Below are 17,018 nucleotides of genomic sequence, written 5' to 3' on the forward strand. Positions count from 1 at the left end.
GCCAGGCTTGGCCTGGGGACAGTCACAACTCATCATTCTGTGGCCTTTCAGCCAGGCAAAACAGATCTGCAGTTGGCTAAAGAAATTATTTCAGAATAGAGTCGGTACAGGTATTAGGATTATTTTTTGTTTCTGCAAGCATGAACAAGAAGGTTGGTTTTGCATTATTAGCCAGTTTATCTATTCTGCCCTGCTTTGCTCTCCTTTTGAAGATCATTCTTTTGCAGAATGGCTTAGGATGGGATTTTTGGTTTAGATGCTCAGCTAATCAGGATTTTGCAATTTTGATGTTGCCTCTGTCCCACTTATTGGAACATTGGCTTTTAGCAATGCATGCTCTTGAATCAATAGGATCTTTATTGATACTTGTTTGTGGCATAGCTAAGTGTGGCAGCAAACTGCAAACATGCATTGCAGTAGTGCAGTGAGTTTACTTAGAAAGCAAGAAAATGAGATTTCAGAATTATTTATTGTTGGACACCATCTGCAATACTTGTCTGCTGGACTACAGGAATTCATAATCACTGCTGTAAAATAAGTGTTTTACCCTTGGCCTCTGAGAGTATTTAACAGCACAGGCTAATAGAAATTGGTGTAATTGTGTTACTACTGTGTGTAAGTACTCATTGTGCAAACCCATTCTGATTTTGCATTTGACAACATCAGAAGTTAATTGGATTACCAAAATAATGCAACAGCAACAATGGCAGAGAACTCAGCTTTTAGCACTAGTGTAAGTTTGTCTGTTTGTATCATATTATGGCTGTTCCCTTTTATTTACCCTCTCTCTCTTTTTTTTTTTCTCTAGAAAAGGCATAGTTTAGGCATAGTTGTGACTTTTCCCTGTGTTGGTTCTTTAATAATAAAAAAAAGCAAAAGCTACTGGGGCGAAAACTCATTTAATTTGCTCAGGAAGAAGGAGAATTGCAGGCTATTTTAGATATTTTGAGTACAATGTTTAATGTTTTATTTATATCTAGCATAATAAATATGCTGACCAATAATAAGTCAGCAAAACTCAGTGTAGCTGAACTGTTCAAAATGAATCAGCTCCTATTTTTCCCTCTAACCTTGGACAGATGGCAGGCTGCTGGTGCTGTGGCTGACCAGGTGGGTTCCCCTAAACCAGGATTATCTAAGGAGGATGAAGATGCCAATGGGCTGAGGCTGAGAAGCCCAGAGATCTCTCTGGGCACTGGGGATGTAGGTGCCACATCCATGGCACGTCCTAGCCACGAAATTCCAGGCAGAATCAGTTTTTGCACGTTCTCCCCTTGTGAATCCATGGCATTGAGTGCTCCTGGCCCTGGGCAGTGAGGAGGAGGAGGGTCAGCCCTGGTGAGGCTGAGTCTCAGGAGGGGAGGAAGAGCTCTTCTCACTTGTGAAAACATGGCATGGCTTAACTGAAGGGTGGGATGAGGGAGCACAACTTAGGGCTGGGCAGGAATACCCAGCATAATTCAGGATAATGAATTCTGAATTATTACAGTTCTCTTGAGTGCAGTGGGTTTCATTAGCACCCAGCTCTGGGCTGCTGCTGTGTGAGACAGGCCTGGAGGAGCTCATTGCTTACTGCTGGTGCATCTCTACACCTAAAACACTTTATTGGATGAAAATGGACCCAGACTGTCTCCTCTCTCTCTGTTGGCACAGGGGCTGAATTGCTTTGTCCTGGCCTCACACACCCTCTGTGATTCCCTGGACACTGGAGGAGGTTTTACTTGCTGAGTGCTCAAAGTCACCTTTTCCCATGGAATCACCATCAGTTCTGCCATCCCAGCAAGGGCAGAACTGGAGGATGAAGATTCCACAGTGATGAGCACATTTCACACAGCAGCTCAGCCTTTGCTGATGGGCCAAGGATTGTTTTAATTTTTGAAATTTGGCTGGCTGTGTGCTGGGGCAAGATGGAGATGTGCAGTTGAGGTTTTTCCCCTTACTTAAAAAAGAAAAAAACCTTGGGCCCCACAGTGTTTCTGTTGAAATAAAATATATGTATATCATTTCCAATTTATGAAGTCTGCTGATATAAGGAATTTAATAAAAATGCTGGCAGATGATTATCTATACTCATGCTATATAAACCTGCTTTTGGTGAGGTCTAGATCTTAGCAGTAGCAAAATATAAATTATTAGATTAAAATAGCTATAAAGTCTGGAAATTGACTTTTTTTGCTACTTTTTATGATTTAATCTATTTATATAGAGAGACATACCTTCTTTTCCAACTGGGATGAATCTTGATATGAATACAAGGAAAAATAAAATGTATAGTATCTGTATTTTTTTTTAAATTTATGCTGAGGGAGAAAACACAAACCCTTTTGAAGATGAACCTGTTGTCTTTGTTTTCCCACTGAGAAATCTGCATTCCCTCTCATTTGCTTTATTTCTTGTGTCTCAATTCCCTGAGCATGTGAACCTTCATTTTCTTTAAAGGAGAGAAGCTTAAAGATGAAATGTGTTGTGTGTGCCCACTAAACCTGATAAACTGATACTCCTTTCCTGATATAATTTCAGAGGGTGTAAGGGACATATTCCCAAACCTGTTAAAATCAACAGAAGTTCTGCAAACTTTAGTGCCTTTTGGACCAGGCTGAAAGTGAAATGTGTCTCTGAGTATATCACAGCAAGTTTATTTTGTTCTCTGCAGAATGTTTCCTTCCCTTGGTCATCCTGTGTGATGCTGCTTTTAAACTCTGCAGTGAGGCTCTACTCAGTCTGTGGTGGTCTCAGCCAGCAGATACTTCTTTTATCTCAGTATCAAAGAGCAGAATTTGGCTTTAACATTGACAAGAAGCACTTGGAGACAATGGCTGACCTTTTGAAAGTGATGAAAAGGAGACCCCAGGGAATCCCATTAGGAGCAGGGAAGGTAGATAACAGCTCCATCCACCCAACAAAGGTACAACATTCTGCTTATTCTTGGGGGACTTTGTAACTGGAGCCAGTGTCTTTGCCCTTTTCTTTCAGTTCAGAGCAGCCATCTGTGTCCTTTAATTTGAGTGGTAGATATTCAGTTATTTTTATCTGAATATATAAAGGCAGACTGTTGGAGTTCTCATCTCAAAGACAAAGCAAAAGGCTCCTCATGTGGTGGCTCTTCTTTCCTCCAGCCCTGCATCCAGAGATGCAGAGTGGGTGCCACAGGTGACCCCAGGGTTGGTGGTGGCACTGACAATTCTTGATTCCCAGCTGACCCCTGGCTCTCAGAGCAGTGGATCCATCAAACTGCACGTGCTGCTGAGATCTCATTGCACCTATTCATGCATGTAATACAAATATATCCCACTCTACCCCAATATAAGATGTGAGAACTACTATGTCTGGATGCTTTCTGGAAGGTTTGGGTGAATGAAATAGGAAGAGGGAGATAAGCTGGGTTGTTTTAATAGTGTTATTCCTTCATAGAAGCATTTAATTGTATTTTCCTCAGTGTTTGTTTCTGTTTTAATTGGCCAGAATTTCCTAACTGTGAGATGGTGGGATCCTTGGACATCCTTCTTTTCCAGTTCAATGAGCATATGTTTAGGTCTTTTATGTTAATTTCAAAATGATAAAATAGAAAACAATATACTGTATCCTTTAGATATGAGCTGGCCATTTTCAGTAGCAGGACTGGAGATTTGTTGTATTTATTTTGTCTGATTAAAAAAAAAGTGAGTTATGGGAGACCTTATGGAAGTTAGAATGACACAATAATTTCTCTGTCATTCCATGGCTTGAGAACTTGATGGTGATCATAATACTCACTTGTTCTGTTTGCTCAGTTCCTGATTTCAGAGCTTACAGATATGGCAATTGGGAATTTAGGATTGGAGTTTTATAAATATTATTGAAGCTACCCCAAACTTTCAGTGTTCTAGTAAATAAAATTGTGAAAGCACAAGGGAAGGAGAATCCTTTCTGTATTAACTGTTTGATCTGATTGCAAGTCAGAGATCTTGCTATAAATCTTTAATAAAATACCAAGAATTAGAGCAGTGATAAAATAGCATTATTTGCGTAGCATTTAAGTTAATTCAAATATTAATATAATAAATAATATTGTCTATAAACAGCAACATATAATGTATTATATAAAATATTATTTAAAATAGTAACAAAACTGCATTTTCTTAGATATGAGGGTGGTAATTTCAGATTGTTGAAGTGTAGCAGGTCATCAAGTTGCTCCTTTTTTTCTTCACCAAGATGTGAAGACAAAGTTATCTTTTGTGCAGTAATTTTGCTTTCAGTTTCTGTGTCCAGACTTGCAATTGGAAAAGTCCTCTTTCTAGAGACTGGAAAGTGTTCTAGGAAAATGATGGTTTCCTTTAAATTCTTCTTTTCATCATCCAGTGTAACGGGTGCATCTTATTGCCAACACGGGATTGTGCAGAAATTGAAAAGATAAATTTGGATGGAAGGTTTTTTCTGAAATACTTTCCTTCATTGAGAGAGTGGGAGAAATCTGTGGTAGTTATCAAAATTTACTGCAATCATGTTTCTGTGTTTTATGTGTCTCAAAAGTAGAAAAGTAGATGAAAGGAGTCAAAAAGGATCTTTCAAAACTGTTGAAAATCTTTGCTCTCAGTGATGCCTTGGCTATTGTTTTAATTTGCTTTAGTTCTGTGGAAGATCGTAACAGTGGGTGAGTAATTTACAAGAGCAACAAAACCATCCCAACTTCTTGGAAATAACAGAAATGAGCTTTTATTCTTAGACAAAAGACAGTTTAATTGCAGTCAGCTCTTCTGCAAAACAGTAAAAAAAAAAGTCAATCCAAGAAAAAATTGTTTTGTTTTTTTTTCTGGAGTCTTAAAGTGGAACGTAGCTCTGTGTCCTTACCTGCAGCTGGATTTGCAAATTGCTCTTTTAATGGAGATGCTTTGAATGCTGATCCTAATAACAGGAGATGCAGAGAAGCTTCTACCTGCCTGATCTTGATTTGTGAACTGTCTGATTTACAAAGGCTGGGATGGCTGCACAGCTGGCTTGGCTTCATATTTTAGGCCACTGAAGGTGTTTTCTTGGCAGGGATGAGACTGACAGAAGTCATATCTGTTGTTGTACTCCCTGGAGGGATTTCACATCACAGAGCACCTCCCTGGCCACATGGACCTGCCTGCTCAGAGCAGGAGGACAGCAAGAAGGAGATACCTGTGCTGAGGTGTTTGAAAAGTGACTGTCACCAGCTGGAGCCTTGCTGATCCTGGGGATGAGCATTCCTGGAAAGCAGCTGAAGGGGATCCTGACTCCTGCCAAGAAGTAGCAGCTGCCTTTAAACTTTGCCCTAAACCTTCTGCTTGAGTGCACTCTGTGTCTGTGTAACATTTAATTGGCAGGGTGGATTGCTGACTGGCTGAAATATTAAATGGCTTGAGATGCCAATGCAGAAATGAAAAAAAATTAAAAATTAAAAAAAAAGATAAAAAAGCTTATTTGGTTGCTCTGTTACTCTCAAGTATTCACTTCTGCATCACTGTGACTGACAGGTCTTGTTTTGGGCTCTCCATCCCAAAGGTTGCTCTCCTTCCTTCGAGGGCAGAGAAGGGAGAGATGTTCACTGCAGGGGTGGGTGACCATGTTTTGGTGAGGTGCTGGTCACAAGGGTTTACTAGAGGAGAAATCTTCAGTCTTGAGGCAGCAAATGATGACATTAGTTGGAATTAGTTCCTGTTCTGTGCAGTGTTGTCTTGGACTAAGTCTCCCTGCAGGAGGCAGAGCTCTGCCTCTGACATTGGGCACTTTGCACCTGGAAGGCTTGGAACTTAAAAATGCTGCCATTTCCTGGGAATTCAGGGAGCTGCATTTGGGAGTTCACCTCTCTAAAGACCTGAGAATAAAAGCCTCTAACTCTGCTGCTTGTCTCTATCCCTTATCTCTGGTGTCCCTGAGTACTGCAGAGCTTGACCATGTACCCAGACCTGTTGTGTGCTGCAGCTACTCCAAGGTTACAAAAGTGATTTATTCCATATGTGTGGATACCTTGGTCTCTCCTCTACAGGGGTAGGTTTGACAGACCACTCTAACCCCTCTTTCTATCTGTCAGCCTTTCAAGGGAAACTCTTTTGGTTTCCCCATATGACTTGTGAGATGCTCAGGTTTCTGTGTCAATACTGTAGGAGAGGGGGTGTAAATAAGATGGTGAGAAAAGGAGCAGTTTCTGTAGTGTGTCCTTAAGAATCAGCAGACCTACTGATACCTCGAGTGCCATTAATTCTTGATTGGGGCATGCTGAGCTTGTCAGAGGAGCCATCTGCCACCTCATTCTGTGTGTATTCATTTATTTATTTATTAGTAAGGTGAATCCTGACACCTCACATAGAACTGTAAGGGGAATGATGTTTTTTATTCAGCTTCCTGCAGAAGATCTTAGAAAAAGGATGGTTTAACTTCTCTTGTTGATTATTTCTCCTGATACTCTGCATCATGTTGTATTCTCTTTTATATTGTGTTCACTGACTGGTTCCTGACTAATATGTCTTGATATTTGCTACTCAGAGTGACATACAAAGAAGCTGTCATCACCAGCTGTGCAGAAGACATCTGAGAAAACCCACACTAAGTACAAAGAAGGAAATGAAAATGTCTTTTCTGCCCTGTTGAATTTGACTTTTGGTTCTGTTTTTTTGCCATCTTTCTCACTTGGCTCAGTGTGCTTGGCTACCCTGCAAGAGAAACACTTTGCTGGCTGCCTCTTGCATGATCTCCAGGTGCAGGGGCCAATGCCCAGTTTCCTAAAGTGCAGAAATAAGTCAGCTGGTTACATTTCTGTTGCCTTTTTGAAACCTGTAATCTTCAGGCTTTTCTCAGGTTTAAGGCATATCAGGATAGGTTATGTCTGTGTCTGAATTGTTTAGATTGGAAAATAAATGTTCAGCCCTGATCACAAATAATTTACTGTTCTCTTAAGAGGGGAGAATAGGAAGTAAGCTATTACCATAAAAAAATTTTACTGCAATTTTCTTCTGCATAAGCTTAAATTCTGTGTAGAGAGGTTGTCAATTAGTGTGCAGATTTTTTTAATTGGCTATAATAAAAAGCTAATTGGTGTTTTGCTTAAAGAGTGAATTAAGAAAGTGTTGCTATAGAAACTTTACATGTGTATAGTGCTGCTCTACATAACAGTAGATATAATAGTCTAATGACCTTTCTGAGCCAGCTGTAAAGTCAAAGAAAATGTGTTAAATTCAGGCTGGCTGCAGAGATCATTAAGGAGTTTGTGACTTCACCCATTTCATTGCCAGAAAGTGTCTCTGGCATTGTCTCACAGAATGTTTCTCTTGACTCATGTCAAACCACATAACAAATGCTGGTCTCAAAAGACCTGAACTTTTGTAAAATCCAAGTGCTCCAATTGTTAATGTGTAAACTGATCTGTAATCTGTCAAGCATAAAATGTACTGCTGGGAAAAATTCATTTTCCTAATCTGAGAAAATGTGATGATGGATGGAAAGTGGCAACATCTAATCCAAGAGCTGTTGTACCCTTGTATCCCTCCCTCCTCTCCCTGCTCTCTCTATCCACTGAATTCTAAACCTCATGTGAAACACAGGAATTACAATTTTAGGTGAAATTGGATTTCTGCAATTGGAATATTCTCTCCTAGCAAGAAATTCTTATCTTCTCAAATATAAACTTTGTTGAAGAGAGAATAATTTCTTCAGGATTTGTGTACAGGAATTTTTTTCCCTCAGGCTTTCCCACTAAAATTATTTTAGAGTCATTATCTATATCTTTGCTAGCTGTATAAAAGTTATATATAGGTGGCATAACTATAGGTAGTGTAAAACTTTTGAAGCATATGATGGACATAGTCATTACTGCCAAGGAAGGTGGTCACTAATGAAATAAATGGCTCTGGCTGGTAAAACTCAAAACATGACCCTTTATTTTCAGTTCCCCGATCCTGAATCTTCTTGTTACTATGTCAACACACAAATGGTTTTGCTCCTTTTCAACTGTATATCTAGAAGGTGTAAGGGTGTGAGAGCCTGCAGTTATTAGTCATGGTGACAGAAAAAACTTTAAATGTTCTGTATGTCCAAATGTGAGAGACAGGACAAAACTATAATCTGTCAGTGTTTTGTGGGTTTTTTTTCTACTGATTTTCAACTCAATAAACAAAACTACCTCCATTCTGTGTCTGCTAAATTTGCCCCTTCACTTGTTCTTCACACTGGTAAATCACAACCATGTTTGAGTGATTAGTGTATGATTTGACTATTTTTTTTCCTCTTCCCTTCTTTTCCTCTCCAGTAGATACTTAAAAAAAAATTAAAAAAAAAGAGAAATCAATCTTCTAAGTGGATGAATTTAGTAGAATCTCTCAGAATTCAGTGGTATTATAGAGACAGCTCTTTTCTGTACCTCTGGGTCAGGACTGAGTAGTGTCATAACTTAGCAGCTATTCTTCCCTTGATACACATATGTAAGCCCTATTAGTGTTAATGCCTTTTTGAAATGCTTCCCTCATATATTCAATATCTACTACTGTGTCCAAACTCTGAAGTCTTATGAGTTGCATGGCATGTGACTGTCTCTAGAGCTTAATAGAAAGTTGGATTTAATCTCATAGTTCATCTTTTGAGCAGTAAAACTGTAAGAAAGATAAAATGTTGTAATGTGAAGCTTTTATCTGAGACCTGTGAGCAAATAAGTTTTTGTTTTTGTTTTTGTTTTTTTTTTTTGTTTTTTTGGTTTTTTTTTTCTGGACCACAGAAAAGACTGGGATTTTTTGTATTTTTTTTAGTTTCCTTTTGTCTTGCCCAGTCAGACCCTGAATGTAACATGTGCTTACAGGTGTTTTGCAGAAGAGTAGTACAGTAGGAATCAAGGAAATGTGATTTTTGGAACCCAGTAAATCTATCCTTCAGTTCAGATTTTTGCTGCATTACTGCAGTTCATCTTCAACTGCCTTTGTGAAGAGGGGACTGGGTTTTTGAAGGGGGAAACACAAATTTTCTTTAGGACTGGGATTTTTCTCTTAAATTTACTTGACTGTGCAAAGCTTTGAGCATCCCAGTCTAACATTGCTATTCCTGCTTTAACTGTAAAATCAGTAAAATTTATATTAAAGCCAAGTATCTGAGAGATGGAAGTCCTGCTAGTTCAGTGTGTTACTTGTTTATTTGGACTAGTGCTGGTTGTGGAATGGAGTAAAGGTGGGTTCTGCATTCTGGACATTGAAAAGAACTCACAGAATCAATGAGGTTGGAAAAAACCTCTGAGGTCCAACATCACTGAGTGAACCAGACCATGACACTGAGTGCCAAAGTCTTTCCTTAATCAGTCACAGTGCATTTCTCTCTTTTTTTTTTTTTTTTTTTTTTCAATTACTTCTTTACTGATGTGGTTGTGTTTACAGGAAGTTACGACAAAACTTGGTTGCTATTGATCTTTTCCCCCATATTTTTTATAATTTATGGAGTGCAGAAATGGAAGCTTATTAGTGGAGCAATCTGTGGAATCTTTATAATAAGTCTTGATTACGACTAAACTTCAGTGCTATGCACAGAGACTTTAAATATGTACTGAACTATCTTGTTTTTGCTTGAGAAAAGCTCATATTGACAGCTGAAATTCATTAAAGGAGGAGGGAGATTTATATGGGTGATAATGAGGTTGCTACTGGGAAATAGGTGAAGAATTGAAATGATCATAGTATCAGTGTTGTTTATTTTTTGTAATAAGAGCATTTCCTGTTACTGATGGATAACAAAGGCAATTGTTTATTGTCCAGTGTTTTGTAATATAGCAGAAGTGCCACCACAAATTCCCTGCTGAGGAGTCAGCTGCTTCATGAAACAGACCTTACTGGATACATGGACACTGATTTTAACATTTTAGGCGGATATTTTGTTTCTCTAAGTAAGAAAAATATTTCCTAAGTACCATCGTGCTTCAAAATATGTTCTACTTTGCTGTTGTGTCAGGAAAAAGCATCTTCTATTTATATTTACAATTTGAATCACTGCAAATTACCAGTTTTCTGTATTATAAAAAGTGGTGTATTCCTCTTTTGCAGAGAATTAATGTAGAGGCCAGATTGAAAATATGCCTTCGTGACAAAGTCTCTACAAAGCTGATCCCATCTTGGCTTTGAGGTAAATGAAAAAACCCTTTTCTAACTTTTCTTCTCATCATGGTTGTTATTCAGCTTGGAAGAAACGTGAGGATATCGTGTGCTCAGAATAAAGTATTTTAAGGAGTTAAGTTGAAAAACTTAAAATTTTGTCAAAATAAAGTGTAAGCACAAGCCAGTAATTTGAGTGTGGGTTCAGTAATTAAAAGAAATTACAGACAGTGGCATGAATGCTTATGTGTCTTACATACTGCCTTGGCAACTCTCTGGTTTTGTCTGAAAATTGCATATGCATATGAAGGAGAGATCATTCTAATTGAATGGAAAATATGAAATTAAAAAGGCAACAAAGTATAAATAATTAAAAATCAGGTTGCAGCTCTGAGCTTCTGTATGTGGGGAGCTCAGTTGCAAACAAAATCGGAAGAACTGTAATTCGCATTTTTCTTCCTCTCAATTTTCCTTTCATGGTACCATACTCCTGGTATAGGGAGCAAGGCAGTGAAAATGATGAAGGGGTAATTAAATGTCTGTAGGAAAGTAAAAGCCAAACCAGAGACTAATTTTCAGCACTCTACAGCTTTCATTATATATGTATATTCTTTGATTTCTCATGTATATGGAAAATGTATCCTCTAACTGCATATTTTTAGCCTTTCTCCTCCTGAATTGTTTAACTTGCTGTGGCAAGCTTGTTTTGTTTGTGAAATCACTGCAGAAAAAAAATTATTTTAAAAACTTTAAGAACAGTTAGTTGCCTATGAGTACAGCTAAGTATTCTTAATCTCAGCTGAGTGTCCTTTATCATGGTTGCACCTCATTTGAATGTTTAGCATGTCTTGTTCATTCATTGAAATCACTCAGAATGGGTCATTTTCAGTGTTTGGAATGTCTTGATTCTACATGCCCTGCTGTGTCTGTGGATGAAGGCACCAGTGAGGCTGCTGTGCTCAAAAAGCTTTGTTTTCAAGCAAAATTTGCCCCAGATTTAACCAATGCAAGTAGACATCACAGAAACAATCTGCCACTTCATATCCCAGTGCTGGGGTTGTGATCCTGGCACGAGCCATAGACCCACATCCCAGGAGCACAATAAATTGCAAATATTCACTGTCATAGTTTGTTCAGTTGTGTATTTGGTTTAAAGGCCCAGGATTTGCCCTTATGTGTCAAGTACTTCTAGAACCAGGTCAAATTCAGTAGTTGTTGGTTATTTGATGGCAGCATGAGGTGAGACAAGAGTGGACTCGAGCTGAAAGAGCTGTGTCCTCCCCTGTGCCACGGGTGACACTGGGGCTGCCCTGTCAGGAGCTGCTGTGGCTGAAGCCAGCCTGGGGCTGGGAGGAGAGGAATCTTCCCCTTCATTTGAACTGCCCAGCCCTGTCTGGGCTGCAGGGCTGCCCTGCTGGTGCCTGCCAGTGCAATTGAACCTGTGGCTCCAGAGGTGGGGTGTGTTTGCACTGACCCTAGGGACTGGATCAGTACCTCCACTGGTTGAAGTACTGCTTTGTTTTTCTGGAATAAGGTAAAGGTAGCACATTTCTGCTTCTGAGATAAATTGGTTTTTACTTATCTTGACACGGTTTGGAATGGCACTTCTTCATGTTGAATGCCATTCTTCTGGGTTTAAAAAAACTGTCATCTGTTGCTTTATTTTTTTACAGATTCAAAGGGCACTTTAGTACTATCAGCATGAGATCATAATTGTTTAATAATATTGGATGTCCAGCAATGTAAACTTTTAACAGAACCCTCTTCCTAGTACAGCCATACCTTGCAATCATGTTGTACCTTTCACTGCAAAGCAATTATCTGAGTTGTGTGAATTGGCTAAAACCTGTCAGCTGTTAAAACTCAGAATGTTGCTTCTGCTTGGAAAGTCTTGTTTAACTCCCCCCTCCCCTTCCTCCATCTCTGAGAGTGAGGGAGAAAAGAAAGGGAGGCTGATGATGCCTAATGGCTGATGAATACAGCCAAGGATGCAGGAATGGTTGCCTGGCAACCTGGGAGGATGGGCTGAGGTCCCTTGTCACTGCACAGTTGACACTGGCTCATGTCTTGGGCTCATCCAGGCTGACTTCTGAGGGGTTGCACACTTTATCCTCAGTATGTATCCTGGCTGGGCTAGATTTCTATCTTAAGTGTTTTGTCTCTGTGTATTTTGACTTCTAAAAAGGAACACAAGAGGAATAGAAGCAATAGAAGCATTTCATTTAAAGGAAGGAACTGTGTGCTGCCTGTCCCAGGCAGTTATTGTGCCTTCAAGATGACAGCCATGTCTAGGAAGAGATTTGCCTAAAACTGAGAGCTCTTAGACCTAATTCCAGGTAAAGTTCTGTTTTGTAAGTCCAAGAGCCCTCTGAAAATTATCATTAGTGCTGGAAGATAACGAGCTGGGGTTCATGTTATAGTTGCAGCCTTGAGAAGAAGCCTTTTTGTGGTTAAACACAGCTCTGAAGTGACACATCTGCTTCCTTTCCCTTTTTACACAGAAATAATGTCAGGCTGTGAGCACAGTGAGGACTCTGACAGACCTGACCTTGTACAGGTTGTTCTTAAACAATTCAAATGCATTTTGAACATGTGTGGCAGCACGAGGGATCTCTCCTTGTGCTGAAGTAGGGTTGTACATAGGTGGTGCTTCCTTAGGGATGTGGTGGTAATTTGGTGTTCCCTAGAAGACTTTTTTGGGAAACTACACAGACATTACCACATGAACGTGGTTGTCATCAAGTGAATACTGATCCAGTAACTATTTTTCTTTTCTAGGGATATAATTATTAAGGAAAAAGTTGCAACTCACTTGCAGAGGCTTCATTATCTGGTGTATTTTAAACATTTCTAGAGACAGTAATTTTCTTTGCTCTTTTGTTTCTCAGAAACAACTTTGGTGCCTAATGATGAGGTCAAAGCTGTAGGAAACAGGTTCTTATTTTGAACTGTTGGACAAAAGATCTATCTGGCAATTTTGTGCTCATGCCTTACATCAGGCAAAAGTGAGGTTAAAGTGTGTGTATATCTAAAATTGTATCATCTTGGGCATTCTTAAAAAAAATCAAACACCTCCCTCTTACTGGTAAGGGCAATTTTGTCATTTGTCAGATGCTTGCTTCCCTTTTTGCTTGTTGATATCAGGGTTTTTGTTAATAGTTGTTCTTAAGACTGAAACTTTAGAGCATTTTGGCATAGTGTGAAACCTGACCAGCTGTCAAGAAACTGTTTGCATGGAAACCTATTGATGGAATTTGCAAAGAAATCCATTAAATTTACTGCAGGCTTTTTTAATTATTAGACTTGGAATAATAATCTTATTTTATCAGCATTTTCATCTAACTTTTTTTTTCTGCTCAATCCATTCTCCCTCTCTGTCCCCAAGCAAACACACAGAGGCCAGACAGCAGCAGCCAGCTGTGTGGAAATACTTCTTGTAACTGGAGATGCTCAGAAAATCAGGTGAAAGGTTTGAAATGCTTCAATTTGGACAGCCAAAGCCTTGAGGCCATTGTCATTAAAAAAATGGTCTTTCTCCTTCCTTCTCTTGTCAGCTGTGGTGTCTGACTTATTATTTATCTTTTTAATGGTTTGTATTTATATTACAAGCCCTGAGTTTGCTACAGGGTGTTGAGAAATGTTGATGGCTCATGATGATTCATGGGAAGTTTGGATAAACTGCTCTGGACTGTATTTTGTGGTAACTTGTATTTTTTAGGGCAGCCTCCCTCATCACCTGCATGTGTAATTGTCTGTGGATGGAATTGTATTAACCCAAATTTAACCACTAGCATTGAGGGAGCTGCAACTGCACTGGTCTAACAGAAACTTTGGATTCAAAACCTCCAAGATGTGCTTTACTCAGCTGTAGCAATGAAAGAAACAATTAAAATTTTGAGATTAATCTGTGGTCATGTCCAAGGTGTCCAAATTGCTGGCTGCTTACTCTCCTATAGCAGATTCTAAGATAGCAAATTACCTTAAAAATACTTGCAACTGATCCAAGACAATAAATAAGCTTTTTTATTTTCTTTCTTTTTAAAAAAGTGTAGGTAGTTTGGATTATTCTGTCTGTGCCATACATTTGTTGAAAAAAGCCTGACCAACTTCTGTAGTGTTACCAGAAATGTTCTTTTATTTGCAATTCAAATGGAATAATTTTCAACTTTAAATCACTGTTGTCCAGCTTTAGTAAGGAACGTGAGTGGAGTATATTAAATGCTTTCAGCATTCTGTTGAAATGCTGCTGCTGTCTTAGGAAATTTCAGCATTACTTTTCTATTAGAACATTGGTACACTGAAATGTTGGCTAAGGAAACTTACATTGTAATGCTTTAAAACAGCTAGTTTTGACACTTTAAACTTACTTTTGCAAGGGTTTTAATCTTCTTTTACTGACCCATATTGTTGTAATTTTTGTTGGGCTGCTTCCTTTCTTATGGAACTGAAACACAGAAAGTGATTGAAAGTTCAGCCCAGAACAGACAAGAATGAAGATTTTACTTTTTTGTGTGTGTACCATGAGCACTGTATGAAAGTGAGCTTCTAATTTCTTAATTATGGACACAAAATTAACTTCTCATCCTTCATTTTGGCTTCTGTGCTGCTTTGTGTTACATAATATCATGTCCATTTGAGATACAGAGACAATTTATTGATTAAAGCATATGATGCAACAGGAGAAGAAGGGTCTGGCATTTTATATCTAATTTCCTATGTTGCTTCTGTATTTAAAAAATCCATGTGAAAATATAGGAAGCAATGCAATAACTGCATACAAGCAAATACCAACCCAACAGCTGTGTTTTCTAAGCTCTGAAACTGGAATTGGGAAAATAAAACTTTATTGTGGATTTGGGGAGAAATGGGAAAACAGTGTTAATCTAAAAATAATTCCTTTTTATTTTTTTTCCCCTCAGTTGGGGAGAATAAGATTTTGCTGCCTGTACTCTCTCTGGAAAAATAGAGCTCCTTCTGTTTTTTAGCAGTACTGCAAAGCTGATTCAGAGATGCAAACAACAATGAAGAATGTTATTCCACACTAGAAAGGCTTTGTACAAGTGGGGAGTTACTTATGGTAAATAATTGATCTAACAACTAGTTTGGAAAAAAGCAGGAGTTGATTCAGTCTGGAGCACAGCTTAGGTGCAGATTGTGCTGGGTCAGAACCTCTGTGCAGTCCCAGTGCCTGCACATCTGATTTGGCAGCCTGGTAGTTAAACACTAATGAAATGTGTTTTTCTGCAGGCTAATGAGCTGTGCTGGGGCTGCAGGGGCTGCAGGCAGGTGAGGTGTGCCAGGCTGTCACTGGGGAGGGGGAGATGGGGCTGGGCTGGGCTAGGCTGAATGTGTGCCCTGCAGGAGCTGGTTAACATTTTTTAGGTAGCAGGAGACAGAGATGTGGTAGGAAATACTGGATACCTTCCTACTGTGGTGGTGCCATGATGATTTTTTGCCTTTTCTTTTACCCCTTCTGTATTCTCAGTACCCTTAGCATGTATGCTTGTAATTCCTTAAATCTGATATTTTAGTCCTGGTATTCTGTTAGGCCAGAAGACCAAACATCCTCACAGTTGGAGGCTGGACAATCCTATGCTATTGTGAAAACCAAGGTCTTCTCTAAAACATCCTGTAAACTAGGATTAAACCCATCTAGGGGGAACTTTGGGGTAGGGAGATGTCATGCTATTCACTCAAGTCTCTCATTAGGGCATCTTTGTTAGATATGCTGATTTGCAAGATCAGTAAAATGTACATGCCATCTACTGTGTGTGTGCATTTTGGGATTGTTGCACCATTAAAATCCTTGTTACATACCCAGGTAAAACCCTCTTGTCCCTTGGCTCTTGCTTTTAGACTCAGAAGCAGCAGTGGGACTAGTGAAGGGAATGGAGCTTCAGGAGACAACCACACCTGGCACAAGAGGGCAGCAAGTCTGCTGGCTAGAAAAATAATAAATGGATGTGGGGATATCAGGTCAGAGGCTTTTCTGGCCAGTTTGTGTCCATAGGTGTGATCCAAAGTCTGTGCCAGAGAGGCTGTTTGGCCTGGTGGATGATGTGTCAAGGCAGAGTTTGGTTGCTTTTCTCCATTCTGGAGGGAGCTGTTGCCATGCTCTGTTGATGGGCTGTGTGGATTGCAGCTCGTGGCAGTGTGGTCAGTCCAATATTGCTCCTCTGTAGGATACACATTGATATATGTCTTTATATATACATGTATGTGTGTTTTACAGCTCTCCTGTTGTAACAATCTTTAGTAATTGAAGATTGACTCATAGGATTCTTCCTGGCTTTTCTGTATTCGTTGGGTAGAGGATATTTCAGCATTCAAGTCTTCATTGGCTTGAGAATCCATCTCCATATTAAATCCCTGTATTTCATATAGTAAATTTGTTATAAAAGCTTACATATGTGCCTGGAATGCAAGCTGACCTACTTAAACTACAGCCCTTCCCAGCTGTGCTAGATGGATCTAGAGATGTGTGTTCATCTTGCCAAAATCTAAACCCATTTTTAAAAGGTGCTTTTTCTAAGAGAGTAGAGTAAGGATTAAATGGTGGGTTTCTTTTTTTTTTCTCTATTTAGAGCTGATCAGGTTTTGATTTCCTGTATTAGGTTTCTAGACTCTGTGACTCCTAATGTGATGTTAGAATAGTAAGATTTACTTCTTAGTTGTGCAAGTTGGAGTTAATATTAGTATTTATAACGTGAGCTCTCTTGCTGACAAACTTTGTTCATTCCCTAACTCTTCCATTCTCCTTTTTTTTTAAGCTGCTTACTTTTGTCATGCAATTTTTCCTTTGCTTTCAGTTATAACTACAAGATTCATCAAAAATAGGGGTGGTAGAAATAGGTTGTGAAGAGATTTTTAATTCAAAAAACAGCATCTTTAAAAAGCACTGGTTTAATTCTACTGTTTTCCTGAATAACCAAATGGATCAAAGGGCAGGGAAATTGT

At 39.1% G+C, this 17,018-nt stretch overlaps 1 protein-coding gene across 7 annotated transcripts in view; it reads left to right on the forward strand.

The window, feature by feature from the left end:
- NAALADL2 (N-acetylated alpha-linked acidic dipeptidase like 2) overlaps positions 1-17,018 on the forward strand; it is a 400,924-nt gene that overhangs the window by 88,673 nt on the left and 295,233 nt on the right. For all 7 annotated transcript variants that reach the window (XM_079315503.1, XM_079315508.1, XM_079315504.1 and 4 more), the window contains one exon: positions 10,014-10,092. The gene's annotated coding sequence lies outside the window, so the exon portion shown is untranslated. The remainder of the gene's footprint in view (positions 1-10,013; positions 10,093-17,018) is intronic.

Source organism: Erithacus rubecula (genome assembly GCF_903797595.1).
Source record: "Erithacus rubecula genome assembly, chromosome: 11".
Taxonomy (NCBI): domain Eukaryota; kingdom Metazoa; phylum Chordata; class Aves; order Passeriformes; family Muscicapidae; genus Erithacus; species Erithacus rubecula.